A 16,966-nucleotide genomic window follows, 5' to 3' on the forward strand; every position below is an offset into this window, starting at 1 on the left:
CAGGAATTGCACAAAATACTTTGGCAATTGGTTCAGTGCCTTCCATTCCCAAAGCGGGACAAAGCCTGTGCTACATTGTTCCTGCTTTGCCAACGTCTCAATTCAGTCTCTCCTTTGTAAGTTCACTTTCACTTTGGTCGGGTTCTCAGTCAGCATTTTCATATCCATCCCATTAGCTGCCAGGTATTCAATATAGCGTGATATCCATATTTGTAAATGTTTATCATTAGAGATTCCGTTGTTCTTTAATATCTCAAAAGGAATTGCTGGAGTATGGGTTATGCATTTTTCAAACAAGCAGATGATCTTCCACATAACTATGGATCTTAGGGATTCAAGTCGCAATTTATATCTTATCATATACATCGAAATTGAGTTAGGCAGTCTCAGGATCTTTTTCCAAAAGTAAGCTTCTAGGGTTTCCCCCACCTTCCATGAGAGATTCAAGAGTGATTCGGAGCCATAGGTTAGACTGCTAGTACTTTTTGTTTATAGAAAGTCCAAACCGGGCCTACTGTAAACTTCCCGTATCGATTATGGATGGCCTTGGCCTGGTTGTTCAATTTTTGCAGTTTATTTTTTCAGTCGGTTCAGTTGGCCATGTTCGTTTATGTTTTTGTTTATAAGAACTCCCAGGTAGGTAATGGAGTTCACGTTTACCAATTTATTTTCATTGATAAACCAACATGATGTCCTTCCTTTATTGGTTTTCTTCTGGGCGGATTCCATTATCATGATTTTAGACTTGTTTTCATTTGCCCGCATATCATTGTCATCAAGGTACTTCATGAAGGCATCTAATCGTCTTTGCAGGCCATCTGCGTATAGGATCCAGGGTATTGACCCTCCATTGATCTTTGGGGGGAAAGCACGGATCTTACATTGTGAGGCGCCCAGATCAGCCATTTATAGTACAAAGAGGAATGGTGCTAAAGCACATCCTTGCTTTATACCTTTGTACATTTTGATTTTTTTCATAAGTGCGCCATCCCTGGTCAAGCGGACTTGTATAGTAGTATTCGTGTATAAACTCTGAATTGCTTCCACCAGGAATGACGGACAGTTCCACTTTATTAGTTTGGCCCATAGATGTTCTCGATTGACAGTGTCGAATACTTTGGCCAAGTCCATGAATCCTAAATATAACTTAGTGTTGGATTCAAGCGCTCTCAGTTTCAGTAGGTTCAAGATAAATAGGTTCAGCGAAGATCGCACTCCTGCTGTAAAGGCGGTTTGTCGCTTGTCAAGGATCCTTGATGACCTAGCCCATTTTTTGAGGTCTTGCAGTACTGGCGACACAAATAGCTTCCCAATTGAAACAAGAAGGGCTATTGCCGGTAATTTACAGGCTCACTACGATCTCCCTTTTTAAAGATCGGGACGATCATGGCTTCTTTCCAAGATGGTGGTATTTTCTTTGTTTTCAATACTTGGGCGAACAATTGCATTATTAAATCCGCCCATTTTTCTTCATTTGCCTTTAATGTGTGGTTAGAAATACCATCTGGGCCGGCCGCTCTTGATTGGCTCAACTTCTTGATCATTATTAGAATATCCTCACGGTCTAATTTGATATACCAGGGATAGCTAGTTTTCTCATTTTCAACTGGTTGCATCCACACTTTTTTCCCAAAAAGTGCAGTGAAATGGTCTACCCATTGTTCCCCCGGGACCTGTGATATGCAAAGCGCTGCTTGGAAGATCACTCCATGATTTATAATGTCTCAGAGATTTCTCCTATTGTTCGTAGAGATTGCTGCTAGCATTTTTTCTGCATCATATTGGGAGCGTTTTACTCAGGGACAATCCTCCAGTTTTTATATTGTTGTTTCAATTTTCTTATGAGGTACTCTTTATCCACCGGATCAGATCTTTTTATTCTCGTTAGATTATTTCTGTATTCTTTTCTTTTTAATACCACTTCAGTATTATAAGCATGTATTTTTTTAATAAAAGGCATCTTATTTGTTCCCTTTTTTATTACAAATTCATACAGCAAACACTGGTAGTCCACTTCTTCAGGTTTCTCATGGATAAAGTTGTCATAGTTCTTCATCACTTTGGGGATCCTATTTTGGTGGACTCTTAATCTGTTCATGCCCCAAGTTACTTCAACTTTATTTGTGATCAGAGATTGGTCCTCTTTTGTTAATATAGACAGTTCCATTCTCAGCAGATCGTGATCGCTCTTGTTTGCTTTTCTGATCTCAAAAGATTTCACCCATGGTAATAGATTTTCCGAGATGAAACAGTAATTGAGACAAGGGGCCTCATTACGACCTAGGCGGTAAGGGATTACCAGTACCAGTAAGGGCACCGGTACCGGTAATCCCTTACCGCCCTATTCCGAGGTCCCTTTGCGGGTCCTCCCTTAACGGCTGGTTTTACCAGCCGTTAAGGACGGGACCCGCAAAGGGACTTTGGAGGTAATAACGGTACAGCAATTTGCAGTACCGTTATTACCGCCTTCCCCATTTCCATTGAGCCCTATGGGGGCAAAAATGGGAATGGGGAAGGGCCATGGTGAATGGGGAATTACCGCCCTTGCCAAACTTGGAATGGGGCAGTAATTGCTCCATTCACCATGGCGGAATCGGTAAGGTTCCGGCAGCAACCATGGCGCTAGTAGCGCCATGGTTACCGCCTGGGTCGTGATGAGGCCCAAGCTCTACTAGGGCCTTTATGCCATGTGTCAGCTCCTTTCAGATCTCCTAGGGTTTGGGCATTTAGCATTTTCATGTCTCTGATTTCCATTTCAGTTGCCCAACGTAAGGCCCTTGCATTAAGTTGAGAGATAGTACTCACCTTTCCAGTTTTTGAGAGCAATTTTATATTCAGATCCCCACAGATCATTATTAATTTTTTTAAGTATTGCTTCATCCAGGGCTTTCATGATGTCCGTTAGATAGCTCTCTGGATTGGGGATTTTTTCGCTCCAATACGTGTTTATTAGCAGGAGATTCGTTCGACTGTTATTTAGATGTTTCTGAAGTTACAGGATTTGCACATAGGGATTCAGTGTGTGATGGGCCATGACCTCAAATCCTTTTCCAATTTTAATTAGGGTTAGTAGACCGCATACAGTCTTCCCATGGTCCCTTTCAAGGCCGGATTTACAAACACCTCGTAGTTTTCACACACTGGTTTTTTCCTAATCCACTTTTCCTGGAGACAGACAATTTCATACTCTTCCAGGAAGTTGTCCTCTCCAGAATACAGGTGCTGAGAGCCACAGGTGTTCCATGAGGCGCAGAGGAGATCCTTGCCACTTCCTCCCTTCTCATTCTATGTCGATTTACCTGCTGCCAGGGCTCCAGCCATCTACGCCCAGTAGTGATTTTGGTCACTAGCCGGAATCCTTGACTTCAAGATCTTAATTTGTTTTCTTGAGTTGTCGACCGTGAATCTGGGAATCGCAGATAGCTTATCCCGGTTCTTTACATCATCCTTGACAGTGGACTTTTGGTCACTCTCCTTTGCCTTCTCCTCTTGTTTAGATTTTCTCCCAGCCTCATTCTGAGCGTTGTTCCACACTTTTGCCTTCTCTCCATTACGAGCGAAGGCAACTTTGATCGGCTCTCTCTGTGTTAAAACGTCTTGTTTGTCCGGGTGATCCCCGCTGCTCGTTGCGTTCCAATCAGTGGGGGAGAGTCTCCAATGTTATGGGGCCTGCCAACCCAGCGTGTCATGGTATAGTTTCTTTTGCTGGTTTCCTCTTTAGCAGTCTCGCGTAGAACGAGCCGCCGGGTCTGCAGATACTGTAGTTGGGGAAGAGCCCCTCCCAACAACTCGCTGGTTTTCGCTGTCGCTGTAACTCCTCTCCAGGGTTACGGATCTGGGTGAATCTAGGTATGCTTCTTCTCCACTCACTCCGCCGCAAGAATCTCTATTTATTAGTCCTGCAACTGGCACACAGCAGGATATTTTCAGGATTCAGGATGTTGCTGGGGCCGGAGCAATGTTCAAGCAGCCATTCCTTCTCGCTGCTCAACAGCGCCCCCTTTTGGATAACTTTTTCTTTACTGGAATGACTTTTTGGCAGAGGTACAATTGTATGAAACTCTTGAGAGGGCTGCTCTATTTGAATGCCATGCATGGATGTTGGATAGAAGAGTACTTGGTACTGATTGAAAACCCTTGTGCTTGAACTTTCATGCTAAAATTACCACTAGGTGGAAGCCCGAAACTTCAGGCAAATGCCCTTTTTGTTCAGACTGTGTCAAAACTGGGCAGCATTTTTTACTCTTTTATCCTGCTTATACACATATTAAAAGGAGAAATGTGGTGCCATGTCTGGAGAACTATGGAGTGAGAAATTAAATACTAGCCAAGGAATTGTGTATTGGCAACCTGTCCCAGATGTGACATTTGCTTTGTGCCACTTTATTTATCATGCATGGCGAAAGAGCGCACGTTTAAAAAAAATAAAAAAAAATAACAATATCTACTTTTGTTAAAACGATTACATTCACATGATTTCTGGATGTTGGAAGATTTGGTTTTATATGGTTTTGGTTTTATATGCTACTTGGGACATGTACAAAGTAGTAGTGCTGCATCTGGGGCGTGTATGCCTACTCTTTCCTTTCTTTTAAGCACCTACTGTATGTCTCGTTGTATTTAGTTGTTTATTTATGCATGTACTGTTTTTATGTACTTCTTTCCCAAATAAAGATGCATTGATTGATTTTACATATTCGACTGCAGAACTACATCATTTTTAAATGTGCTGTAAAATGCACATTTCAACACTTTCAGGGTAATTCATAGAATTCAGCGCACAAGTAGCGCACGCGGCTGGCGCACAGCGTGCGCGTGCGATAGTCTGCGCCAGCCGCGTGCGCCAAAACCGAATCCGGCGAACAGCGTATTCATGGATTTTAGCTTCCCCAGGCAGCCGTGGCGCACAGTGGCGCAGCGACTCGCTGCAGCGCCAGTTACGCCCCCAGGAACGCCCCTTGCGCTGGGAAATCTCATAAAAATCACAAACCAGCGCAAGGGGCTGCGCTAACCCTGGACCATCACGGCAAGCGGCCCATGCGATTTTCAAGGGTGCGCGGGAAGTTTCACACGTCAAATCCCAGGCTACGTCCATTTCAGGGGTGCGCGGGAAGTTTCACACGCGAAAAGCTAGGCTACGGGAATACCAGGGGTGCGCGGGAAGTCCCACACGCGAAAAGCCAGGGTACGTGTATTTCAGGGGTGCGCGGGAATTTCCACACACGAATAGCCTGGCCGCATGTATTTCAGGGGTGCGTGGGAAGTCCCACACGCGATTACAGCAGGGTACGTGTATTTCAGGGGTGCGCGGGAAGTTCCACACGCGAATAGCCTGGCCGCGTGTATTTCAGGGGTGCGCGGGAAGTCCCACACGCGATTACAGCAGGGTACATGTAGTTCAGGGGTGCGCGGGAAGTTCCACACGCGAATAGCCTGGCCGCGTGTATTTCAGGGGTGCGCGGGAATTTCCACACGCGAATAGCCTGGGCGCGTGTATTTCAGGGGTGCGCGGGAATTTCCACACGCGAATAGGCTGGGCGCGTGTATTACAGGGGTGCGCGGGAAGTCCCACACGCGATTACAGCAGGGTACGTGTATTTCAGGGGTGCGCGGGAATTTCCACACGCGAATAGCCTGGGCGCGTGTATTTCAGGGGTGCGCGGGAATTTCCACACGCGAATAGCCTGGGCGCGTTTATTTCAGGGGTGCGCGGGAATTATCACATGCGAATAGCCTGGGCGCGTGTATTTCAGGGGTGCGCGGGAATTTCCACACGCGAATAGGCTGGGCGCGTGTATTACAGGGGTGCGCGGGAAGTCCCACACGCGATTACAGCAGGGTATGTGTATTTCAGGGGTGCGCGGGAATTTCCACACGCGAATAGCCTGGGCGCGTGTATTTCAGGGGTGCGCGGGAATTATCACATGCGAATAGCCTGGGCGCGTGTATTTCAGGGGTGCGCGGGAATTTCCACACGCGAATAGGCTGGGCGCATGTATTACAGGGGTGCGCGGGAAGTCCCACACGCGATTACAGCAGGGTACGTGTATTTCAGGGGTGCGCGGGAAGTTCCACACGCGAATAGCCTGGGCGCGTGTATTTCAGGGGTGCGCGGGAATTTCCACACGCGAATAGCCTGGGCGCGTGTATTTCAGGGGTGCGCGGGAATTATCACACGCGATTTGGCTTGGTACGTGTATTACAAGGGTGCGTGCGAAGTTACACACGCGATTAGGCTGGGTGGGTCCTGTCACCCTCGACGGCCCCTGCAGGCAGCCCACAAAACAGGGGACTACCCTGCACACCTGCTCATGTCTCCCACCACCCCCACCCCCCCAGTCACCAGGGGTACCCTCCACCAGGCCCCCACTCATGTCTCCCACCACCCCCACCCCCCCAGTCACCAGGGGCACCGTCCACCAGGCCCCCAACCATGTCTCCCACCACCCCCACCCCCCACCATCCAGGGGCACCCTCCACCAGGCCCCCAACCATGTCTCCCACCACACCCACCCCCCCAGTCACCAGGGGCACCCTCCACCAGGCCCCCACTCATGTCACCCACCACCCCCACTCCCCCAGTCACCAGGGGCACCCTCCACCAGGCCCCCACTCATGTCACCCACCACCCCCACGCCCCCAGTCACCAGGGGCACCCTCCACCAGGCCCCCACTCATGTCTCCCACCACCCCCACCCCCCACCATCCAGGGGCAGCCTCCACCAGGCCCCCACACATGTCCCCCTGGCCCCAGGTCCTGACGATACACAATCATGGCAGTAATGGCCAGCATACCCAGCACAAACACCCAGGCAAGGATTGCATCCACCCACATAGTGAATGCAATCACATGACACAACCCCAATGCCAAGTATGCAAAAGAACACATGTCTGGCACACACACATACACAATGGGTGCAAGTGAATGTCAAAACCCATATCATGACATGTAACAAACCAATGAGAAAATAACACAAGTGTAAGAAAATATAAAAAATGTATTAAATACCAAAAATAAGTGAACTTTTCAAACATACAACGATGTGGCTAAGTAAATAAATGGCCCATGTCCGAGAACAAAAGTGATAAACAAAAAAACAAAGGAATAAAAAATTAAAATGATTTTGTCCAAAGCAATATCATGTCATAGGAAATTAATGAAATACCATTACGTCATGGTGAAAACAATAAGAAATTAAAAAAATGTATCTCCCAAAAAAACAAACTATATACAGGAATGTTCCAGGGTCCATGAGCCCAACACCAAAAATGAAACCTACCACTAACTAATGAAAAATATATGTACAAAAAAGTGGCCATTGTCCGAGCGGTCCAAAATAATAAAAATAAATAAAGGAAACCTAGCACTAACTAACTAAATAACTATATACAAAGGCAGCGGGCAAGTCCTGCGGCTCACTTGGTGATGTTGCTGGCCAGGGCATCATCGAACTCCATGTCGATGTCCTGGAGGCGGGACTCTGTCCTGGCCCCGAGGTCTCGCAGGGACAACCCCATGTCCACCTCAAACTCCCTGCGAGCTTCCTTGAGGCACTCAGCCCGCCTCAATGCCCGACGCATGGAGAACTCCGCCCTGACCATGGCGAGCCGCTCCTCTTCTGCCCGCTGCCGCTCCGCACCTATCCGCTGGCCAAACTCCTCCCACACGGAACACACCACCATCCCAGGGTTGCCCTGCCCTCCGGCCGATGCCTGCCCCTCTGATCTTGATGGCCCCGAGCCATGATGCCTCCCACGTCGAGCCCGCTGCTGCCTCCGACGCCACTGCCTCTGCCAGCACGACGGCATCCAGGCTGATGGAAACCACCGACACCGTCGTGCACGTGCCCTGCCCGATGATGCCGTCACATCTTCCATCTGCTGGGGTCCACTTGCTGTGTTGTCCACCCCTGCTGGACCTCCGACTCCCAACTGTGGCAGGGATGGGATCCCCACCGAGCTGGCTGCATTGGTCGGGGCAGGTCCACAGGGGGCCCTGGTGGCATCTGGGCTGGAAGACGGCAAGGAGAACGACCGGTGGATAGCCTGCACAGAGGAGGAGAGGGCCGTCAGATTGGCCAACACATGCAGGAAACCCCCGAACATGGCCGATCCCAATTGGGCCACGTCGGCACGGTGCACTTCGTGATGACGTGCGTGCTCCTCCCGGGAAGCACGCACGTCATCACGAATCACAGCCGTGCGCATCGCGACCCCAATCAGGACCTGCTCCACGCGGCCAGGGGTTACCACGTCCGCAGGTGGAGGGGAGTCATGTGACATGGACATCCCCTCTACCTGCGGACGGGCCTGGGACGGGGCATCCCTGCTGGTGCATGGTGGTGCACTCACAGGGTCAGGGACAGTGACATGCACAGGCCCCTCCACGGTGACCTGTGCTGCCTCCTGCCCCTGGCCCTGGACTGCACCACTTGCACCAGCAGGGATACTCCCACCAGGCCCCATGTGTGCACCAGTGTCGGCCTCCTCCTCCTCTGTGCAAACCACCAACCTGGATGGCTCCTCACCGTCTCCCGCCGTAGCAGGCCCCTGTGGGGGCTCACCCACCCCTTCCGCTGCAGCCGTGGGGGCATCCCCGCCGCCTTGCTCCACAGCGCCGTCTCCGCCCTCTTCTTCACTAGCCGCTGCGTAGAGGGAGACAAAGGACACAAGCATCAGGCTACTGTACAATGGTCCCCTAGACAGGAAGCAATAGCAGATGAGCACCACTGTCAAAGTACACTTCCATCATGTCCCTCCACAACACATGGGTCAGTCCAGGCAAAACACACACAGTAACAGGCATGGTGCATGCCATGGACATTTCCATGCATGTCCAATGGACTCTAGAAACATTCAATGATATGTAACTCACATGCATCATGGCTCATGCATATCACATGCACACACTTCACCTCAGTCACATCCATCTGGCCCCAAACACACCGAACACAGGCGAAACAAGGATAAGTTGGGTGCGTCACTGAATCTGTGCATTGTCACACACATGTGTCATGCATCCATGGCATGCACAAGTCACAGACACGCAGGTCAGGCACACAGACATGGCTACCATATATGTACCTGGCATCAGCACCCATCCTTCACCCCCATCCATGTCCAGGTACAGAGACTGGCATGCTCTCATGTCCAAAATCTGCATAGGGCTCCCCATGCCGCATTTCAACACATGCAACAACCATGTGGGTCACACATCACTGGTCGCACATGCATTACCATGATGTCCCTACACACATACATGCATACATGGCCCATGGCACACATACAGGCAAGTATCATAGAACCAGCACACCGCAACATGCCCTGTCTCACACAGTAATGCTTGGACACATACCGCTCAACTCCAGACGGGCCTCCCTCTCAAGGACCTGGGCGTGGAGCGCTGGGCGTACGCGTTCCAGGACCCTCTTCTGGATGGAACTCATGCGGCCCCGGCCCCCCTCCACGAGGCGCCGGGCCTTCACAAGGGTCCTGGACCTCAAGTCCTCCCAGCGCTTCTTGATCTTCTGGACGTTGCGGGTTGCCACCCCCTCCGCGTTGATGGCAACCACACAGTCGGCCCAGATCCTCTCCCGTCCTTCCTTGCTGGCGCGGGACGATCCAAAGAGGGCATCATACTGCCCCAGGACATGCTCCACCAGGACACCAACTTCAGTGGCAGTGAAGCTGGTGCCCCTCTGCCCCTCTGGCCTGGGGTTGCCACTGGTGCCAGATGTGGAAGTGCCCGACATGGCAACCCCAGAGGCAGGTGTGGGTGGGCAACTGGGTCCTGGGGCTGGGCTGTGGAGCGATGTAATCCAAGTTGGGAGTCTTCAGTTCCAGCAGGGGTGGACACAGCAACTGGACCCCTGCAGATGGCTGATGTGCAGGCACCAAATGGCAGGGCACGGTGGCAGCAGGCAGGCAGGCAGGCAGCAGCAGATAGCACGTGGGAGGCTGCTCGGGGCACTGGGGGGCAGTAACTCGGCCTTCTGGGCAGGAGCGTGGTGTTCCGTGTGTTTTCGGGTGGCCAGCTTGATACGGAGTGATTTGGCACGTGAAAATCCTGCACGTCAGCGTGAAATCCGAGGAAAGGCCCTTAGCGCGTAAGCGCGTCAGCACGCATACGCGATTCTATTGGACCAGAGTCCCTCAGCGCGTAAGCGCGTCTGACGTGACCCGCACGGGCGTTCCCCACTCAGCACGTGATGAAGGAACACACGTGGAAATACTGCACGTCAGAGTGTCATCGCGTGATTGGCCTATGTACGTGTATTTCATTGCGTGTAATTGGACAAAAGTGCGCGTACACGCGATTGGCCTATGTACGTGTATTTCAGGGGTGCGCGGGCACTTACACACGCAAGTACGTCAGCGCACCTGTATGGCTGCTGCGTGGGAATTTCCACACGCTATTGGAGTGGGAACTAGATTCCAGGGGTGCGCGGGTCACACGCTCGCCTAGAACACGCGCAAAGCATTAATTTGCGCACTTTTCAAATAACAAGCCAGATGCCAGGATGAACATACCGTTCCTAGCAGCAGTGGCAGTGGGCTACCAAAGGAGGAGGAGGAGGAGAGTCAGGGCCAGAATATTCACACCCAGAACCAGCCTTTTCGGGATGCCTGATGACCAGGTGTATGGAAGGTACAGGTTTCCACCACACATAATACTGGACCTGGTGAGTGAGTGGGAGGATGACCTCACATGACCCACCCTGTGCTCTCAAGCACTCAGCCCCCTGGAGAAGGTCCTCAATGTACTGCACTTCTTAGCCACTGGATCATTTCAGCGGACAAGTGCCATAGTGGATGGGGTGTCACAGGCCACCCAGTCACGCTGCCTACACCAGGTCTTGGACATCATCACTGCACGCCCATCAGTCCGCAGGCACATATACCTGCCCAGAACACCTGCTGAAAGGCATGCTGCCGCCCTGGATTTTTACGGAGTGGCACAATTCCCCAAAGTGCTAGGTGCCATCGACTGCACCCATGTGGCTCTACGTCCCCCCAGGGCATCAGAGCACATCTATAGGAACCGCAAGCACTGGCATTCCATCAACGTGCAGGTAGTATGTAATGCCAAGGGAATCATCACCTCAGTATATGCCAACTATCCCGGGTCCACCCACGACAGCTTCATTTACCGAATGTCCACCCTATGCCGGGACATAGATGCTGGGCGGCATGGCGATACATGGCTTCTCGGTGAGTATGTATGCCACTGCACATGCATGCATGTTGGATACTGAGCAAGGTCACAACCCCACCAATGATACCAATCACCACCTCCACAGGGGACAGTGCCTACCCTCTCAGCCCCCACATGATGACGCCAATTCGGAACCCCACCACGCCACCCGAGGTAAGATATAACACAGCCCACATTACAACCCGGGGCATAGTGGAGCGCACATTCGGAGTGCTAAAGTCACGCTTTCGCTCCCTTGACCGTTCTGGCGGGCAGCTGTTATACGCTCCCCCAGTAGTGTGCAGGATCATAGTGGCAGCATGTGTCCTGCACAACGTTGCAACACGCCGGGGCCTGCCCGTGGACATGGTGGTGGCCCCACATCCCCAACCACATGCACAGCCGCTGCGCATGGGAGGGGAAAGGGCACGAGGGGAGGCAGCCCGTACACAGCTAGTGGCTAATTACTTCACATAGTATTCACTCCCCTGTGGAGTGCACACTGGCCTGGCACATTCCATCTGACAATCAATGATGACTCAACCTGACACTGATCCTGAATGTCTGGAGATTCAACCGTGAAAAGCATATCAGCCTGAGATTGTTCACCTGGAAGTGTTACAATGTGTGCATCCCTACCCACACACAACACCAATGCAGTTTTGTGAAGGAACACATTCAAGCAGCCAAAATTAATACCCAATTGCTAAATGCAACAAGAGGACAGTGCCATGTCACCCAACCCATCCCCAGCACCGCCACACAACACACCGTGCCATGTCATGCTATGTGCAGGTAAACAAAGTTATCCCCACAACGTGACATGTGTTGCGATGTACAGTGTCCCCAATTGAAACTTCCTACACCTGAAATGCTCACTGTAATGCAGGACAAACAACATACTTGAGCTCGTACTACCATAAACATGACTTCAGTAATGGAATAAATCAGTTGTCTCACCACCTGGATATGCCTGCACTCCCACCACTTCCAACTGAACAGTGTTGGTGCCATGTAGAGTTGTAGGTGCACTGCTGCCAACAAGGACCCCATCTCCAGACTAGAGGGCCTTGTGTAGACATGAGGAAGGGACCTGCAAATTGGGAGGCAGACACAGATGATGAGTTACACATCAATGCAACATGCAGTGTACAACACAACAGCAATATGCACTAGGAATGTATACACAGTATTGACTAGACTACCCACACATGTAGTGGGAGTCCAATGTCACCATGTACTTCAATGTCACTTGGGCACACCCTTTGCAAGCCCATGGAAACGGGAAGCTGGAGGGGTGTGTGTGACTCAAACCCAGGCATCTGAACCTAATACATGACAAGCCTGCATGTGCCCAGCCACAATGCAGCGTATGCCCACAGGAACCACGGAAGCCAACAATGTGTCCCCAAAAAATTGGGAAAAATATTAAAATAAAAATAAAAATGAAAATTTAAAAAATATTAAAATAAAAAGAAAATCAAAAATGGCCATTAAAGGGCCCGGGGGGGTTGGGGAGGCCACCCAGGAGGTCCGAGGTCAGGGTGCACACCAGAAAGCACCTGTGTGGATCCTGGGGAAAAAAAACACCTCCATGGGCTCATGGCCCACACGGCTACCCTATTGTGGGAGTATCACTGCTGTCGCTATTATCACCCTGTGCAGCTGCATCCGGAGGTGGTTGCACTATGGGAGGCAGCCCACGCAAGGCCCTACTCTGTTCCTCCATGGCTGCAAGCATGCGGGTGTGGTAGGTCTCATTCTGGAGGATGAGGGTGCGGAGGTCCCCATGCAACAACTCACGGGATGCCCGGACCTCCGCCCTCGTTGCTTGCATCTCAGCTGAGAGCGTACGGGTGAGACGCTCCAGCTGCTGTTCTGTCCTTTGGTGTGTTGAAGCCTCTAGCTCAACAAGAGTCGTCCTGAGTTGATGTAGCTCCTGCCTCAGGGCTTCCCTGTGGCCCTGGGACTCTATGGAGAAGGCCTCCTGCAGAGTCGCCAGTGCCGCCCGCCTGTCCCTGTTGGACGCCAACATGTCCTCCCTGTGTGACTGGCAGATGGAGTCGGTTGCCTGCTCTAGTCGCTCCATCAGCCTTTCAGGGGGGACAATGGAAGTGGCCACCCTATCCATGGCCTGAGCCATCATCTCGGATGATGCTGCCTGTTGGGTAGCCATACCGTAAATGGATTGCTCCCATACGGTATTGCCAGGTGGCGTACGGCCACCATGTCGGCGGGCACCACACCTGTCTGGGGAAAGGCGGACTGCGCCTTGCTGTGCCGGCACTGCCTGAGGCTGCAGGACTGCATTCCCCCTCTGATCTGCTGGCCCAGGAACAGGATCAGATGTCGCGGAGTGTGACCCTGCATCCGTAACCACCAAAGGCCTAGCTGCCAACACTGACATCCCCATTGAGGGTTCTGACCCTGGTGCAGGTGGGTGGGGGTGGTGGGAGACATGAGTGGGGGCCTGGTGGAGGGTGCCCCTGCACTGCTGGGGGGTGGGGGTGATAGGGGACATGGGTGGGGGCCTGGTGGAGGCTGCCCCTGCACTGCTGGGGAGTGGGGGTGGTGGGAGACATGAGTGGGGGCCTGGTGGAGGGTGCCCCTGCACTGCTGGGGGGTGGGGGTGATAGGGGACATGGGTGGGGGCCTGGTGGAGGCTGCCCCTGCACTGCTGGGGGGTGGGGGTGGTGGGAGACATGAGTGGGGGCCTGGTGGAGGGTCCCCCTGCACTGCTGGGGGGTGGGGGTGGTGGGAGACATGGGTGGGGGCCTGGTGGAGGCTGCCCCTGGTGGCGGGGGGGTGGGGGTGGTGGGAGACATGAGTGGGGGCCTGGTGGAGGGTGCCCCTGGTGGCGGGGGGGTGGGGGTGATAGGGGACATGAGTGGGGGCCTGGTGGAGGCTGCCCCTGCACTGCTGGGGGGTGGGGGTGATAGGGGACATGGGTGGGGGCCTGGTGGAGGCTGCCCCTGGTGGCGGGGGTGTGGGGGTGGTGGGAGACATGAGTGGGGGCCTGGTGGAGGGTGCCCCTGGTGGCGGGGGGGTGGGGGTGATAGGGGACATGAGTGGGGGCCTGGTGGAGGCTGCCCCTGCACTGCTGGGGGGTGGGGGTGATAGGGGACATGGGTGGGGGCCTGGTGGAGGCTGCCCCTGGTGGCGGGGGGGTGGGGGTGGTGGGAGACATGAGTGGGGGACTGGTGGAGGGTGCCCTTGGTGGCGGGGGGGTGGGGGTGATAGGGGACATGAGTGGGGGCCTGGTGGAGGCTGCCCCTGCACTGCTGGGGGGTGGGGGTGATAGGGGACATGAGTGGGGGCCTGGTGGAGGCTGCCCCTGCACTGCTGGGGGGTGGGGGTGATAGGGGACATGGGTGGGGGCCTGGTGGAGGCTGCCCCTGCACTGCTGGGGGGTGGGGGTGGTGGGAGACATGAGTGGGGGCCTGGTGGAGGCTGCCCCTGCACTGCTGGGGGGTGGGGGTGGTGGGAGACATGAGTGGGGGCCTGGTGGAGGGTGCCCCTGGTGGCGGGGGGGTGGGGGTGGTGGGAGACATGAGTGGGGGCCTGGTGGAGGGTGCACATGGTGACTGGGGGGGTGGGGGTGGTGGGTGACATGAGTGGGGGCCTGGTGGAGGGTGCCCCTGCACTGCTGGGGGGTGGGGGTGCAGGGGGACATGAGTGGGGGCCTGGTGGAGGGTGCCCCTGCACTGCTGGGGGGTGGGGGTGGTGGGAGACATGGGTGGGGGCCTGGTGGAGGCTGCCCCTGGTGGCGGGGGGTGGGGGTGGTGGGAGACATGAGCAGGTGTGCAGGGTAGTCCCCTGTTTTGTGGGCTGCCTGCAGGGGCCGTCGAGGGTGACAGGACCCACCCAGCCTAATCGCGTGTGTAACTTCGCACGCACCCCTGTAATACACGTACCAAGCCAAATCGCGTGTGATAATTCCCGCGCACCCCTGAAATACACGCGCCCAGGCTATTCGCGTGTGGAAATTCCCGCGCACCCCTGCAATTCCCGCAGCCTAGCTTTTCGCGTGTGAAACTTCACGCGCACCCCTGTAATGGACGTACCCTGGCTTTTCGCGTGTGGGACTTCCCGCGCACCCCTGGAATTCCCGTAGCCTAGCTTTTCGCGTGTGAAACTTCCCGCGCACCCCTGTAATGGACGTACCCTGGCTTTTCGCGTGTGGAAATTCCCGCGCACCCCTGCAATTCCCGTAGCCTAGCTTTTTGCGTGTGAAACTTCACGCGCACCCCTGTAATGGACGTACCCTGGCTTTTCGCGTGTGGGACTTCCCGCGCACCCCTGCAATTCCCGTAGCCTAGCTTTTCGCGTGTGAAACTTCCCGCGCACCCCTGTAATTGACGTACCCTGGCTTTTCGCGTGTGGAACTTCACACGCACCCCTGATATCGATGTGGCCAGGGCAATCGCGTGTGGGACTTCCCCGCACCCCGGGATACACGTACCCAGGGCAATCGCGTGAGTGACTTCTCGCGCAACCCGTTGTACACACACGCGCAAATTGTTGAACAGTGGGTGTCCGTGTTAATGGCGTACACCTTTGCACCTCATTTGTCCTTTGGGGTCACGGTATGGCCCATTGCTGTATGTGGGTGGTATTTGTTGGCGCAGGTTTTGGCGCACTTTCTTTAAGTGCGTCGGGACGCTACCGCCTGCTTACTTGTGGCGTACGTTTTTGGGCCTGTGCGCTGGTTTGATCGAGCGCTGTTTTGCCCTGTTCGAATCCATGAATACGTGTTGCCGGAGAGCGTGTGGGCGTTCCGCGCACTTGCCTCCTGTACTTCCCCGTGCCGCCCACATTCTTCCCCATTCCGAGTGTTGTGCCCCATTTTATTCCCCATTCCGAGTGTCCCGCCCTGTGTTCCGCCTACTTTAGAGCTGTGCGCTGCGCTCGGAGTGATAGCGCAGTGGCCGTGGCGCACGCCGTTGGTTGACCTGTGCGCCGGCGTGCGCCGCGCACTTTTTCAGCGCACGTCCTATGCTTTTCTTACGCACGGACTTCCATGAATCGACGTGCGCTAGTTTCCCTGCGCTTTTCGCTATTTTTCGGCGCAGCGCACGCGTAGGCCCCTCTGCGCCGGAATTTTCGGCGCACATTTATTCCATGAATCGGCCTGTTTATTTCCAACATTCTCTTGCTGAAACCCCCACAAGTACCTCTGGCGGGTCGACTTCATTGCCCGACCCTTTCTTTCCATTCTGGCTATCTATTTATCACACCTCTTTCAAAGTGCCCCACCCACTGTAAAAATACAAGAAGAGGCCACGTTTTGTTATCCTTTTTTTCAAGAAAAGCTCTCACAAGACAAGGTTCCCGCCCTTCTTGGAAAGCTTTTTCTTTCGGAAGGTGATACCTGCGGGAATCGCAGGCAACAGGCTGATTCTTCCGCAGGAGCTCGAAGCCTGAGGTAAGAAGCAATGGCGTGTTATCATCTGAAGTGCATTTTTCAATATGAGTGTTCTCGTGCCAGGACTTCTTATTCTTTTCAAAGACTTGAATGGTATGTGAGCCTTAACAGCCGAATTATTGGGCTGAACTGATAGAAACAAACGTTACAGAAACTGTTCCAGCACTCGACAAGTTAAACATTCTGGCCGTCAAGCGATATGGCAAAGCCTGGAGTGATAGTACTAGGCTAAAGGGGGTGTTTTTGTGGGCCAATGAGGGCGAAAGTAATGACCGTTTGCAGTGTGCAGTTGGTCGTGTTCACTCATTTTACTGGTCCGGTGTGTTTTAAAATGCAGTATTTCCTAA

General features: G+C 53.3%; 1 protein-coding gene across 1 annotated transcript in view; it reads left to right on the forward strand.

The window, feature by feature from the left end:
- Positions 1–16,539: 16,539 nt before the first annotated feature.
- LOC138451998 (alpha-tectorin-like) overlaps positions 16,540–16,966 on the forward strand; it is a 110,603-nt gene continuing 110,176 nt past the window's right edge. The window contains exon 1 of the mRNA XM_069604944.1: positions 16,540–16,619. The gene's annotated coding sequence lies outside the window, so the exon portion shown is untranslated. The remainder of the gene's footprint in view (positions 16,620–16,966) is intronic.

Source organism: Ambystoma mexicanum, chromosome 1p (assembly GCF_040938575.1).
Source record: "Ambystoma mexicanum isolate Mex_15411 chromosome 1p, UKY_AmexF1_1, whole genome shotgun sequence".
Lineage (NCBI taxonomy): Eukaryota > Metazoa > Chordata > Amphibia > Caudata > Ambystomatidae > Ambystoma > Ambystoma mexicanum.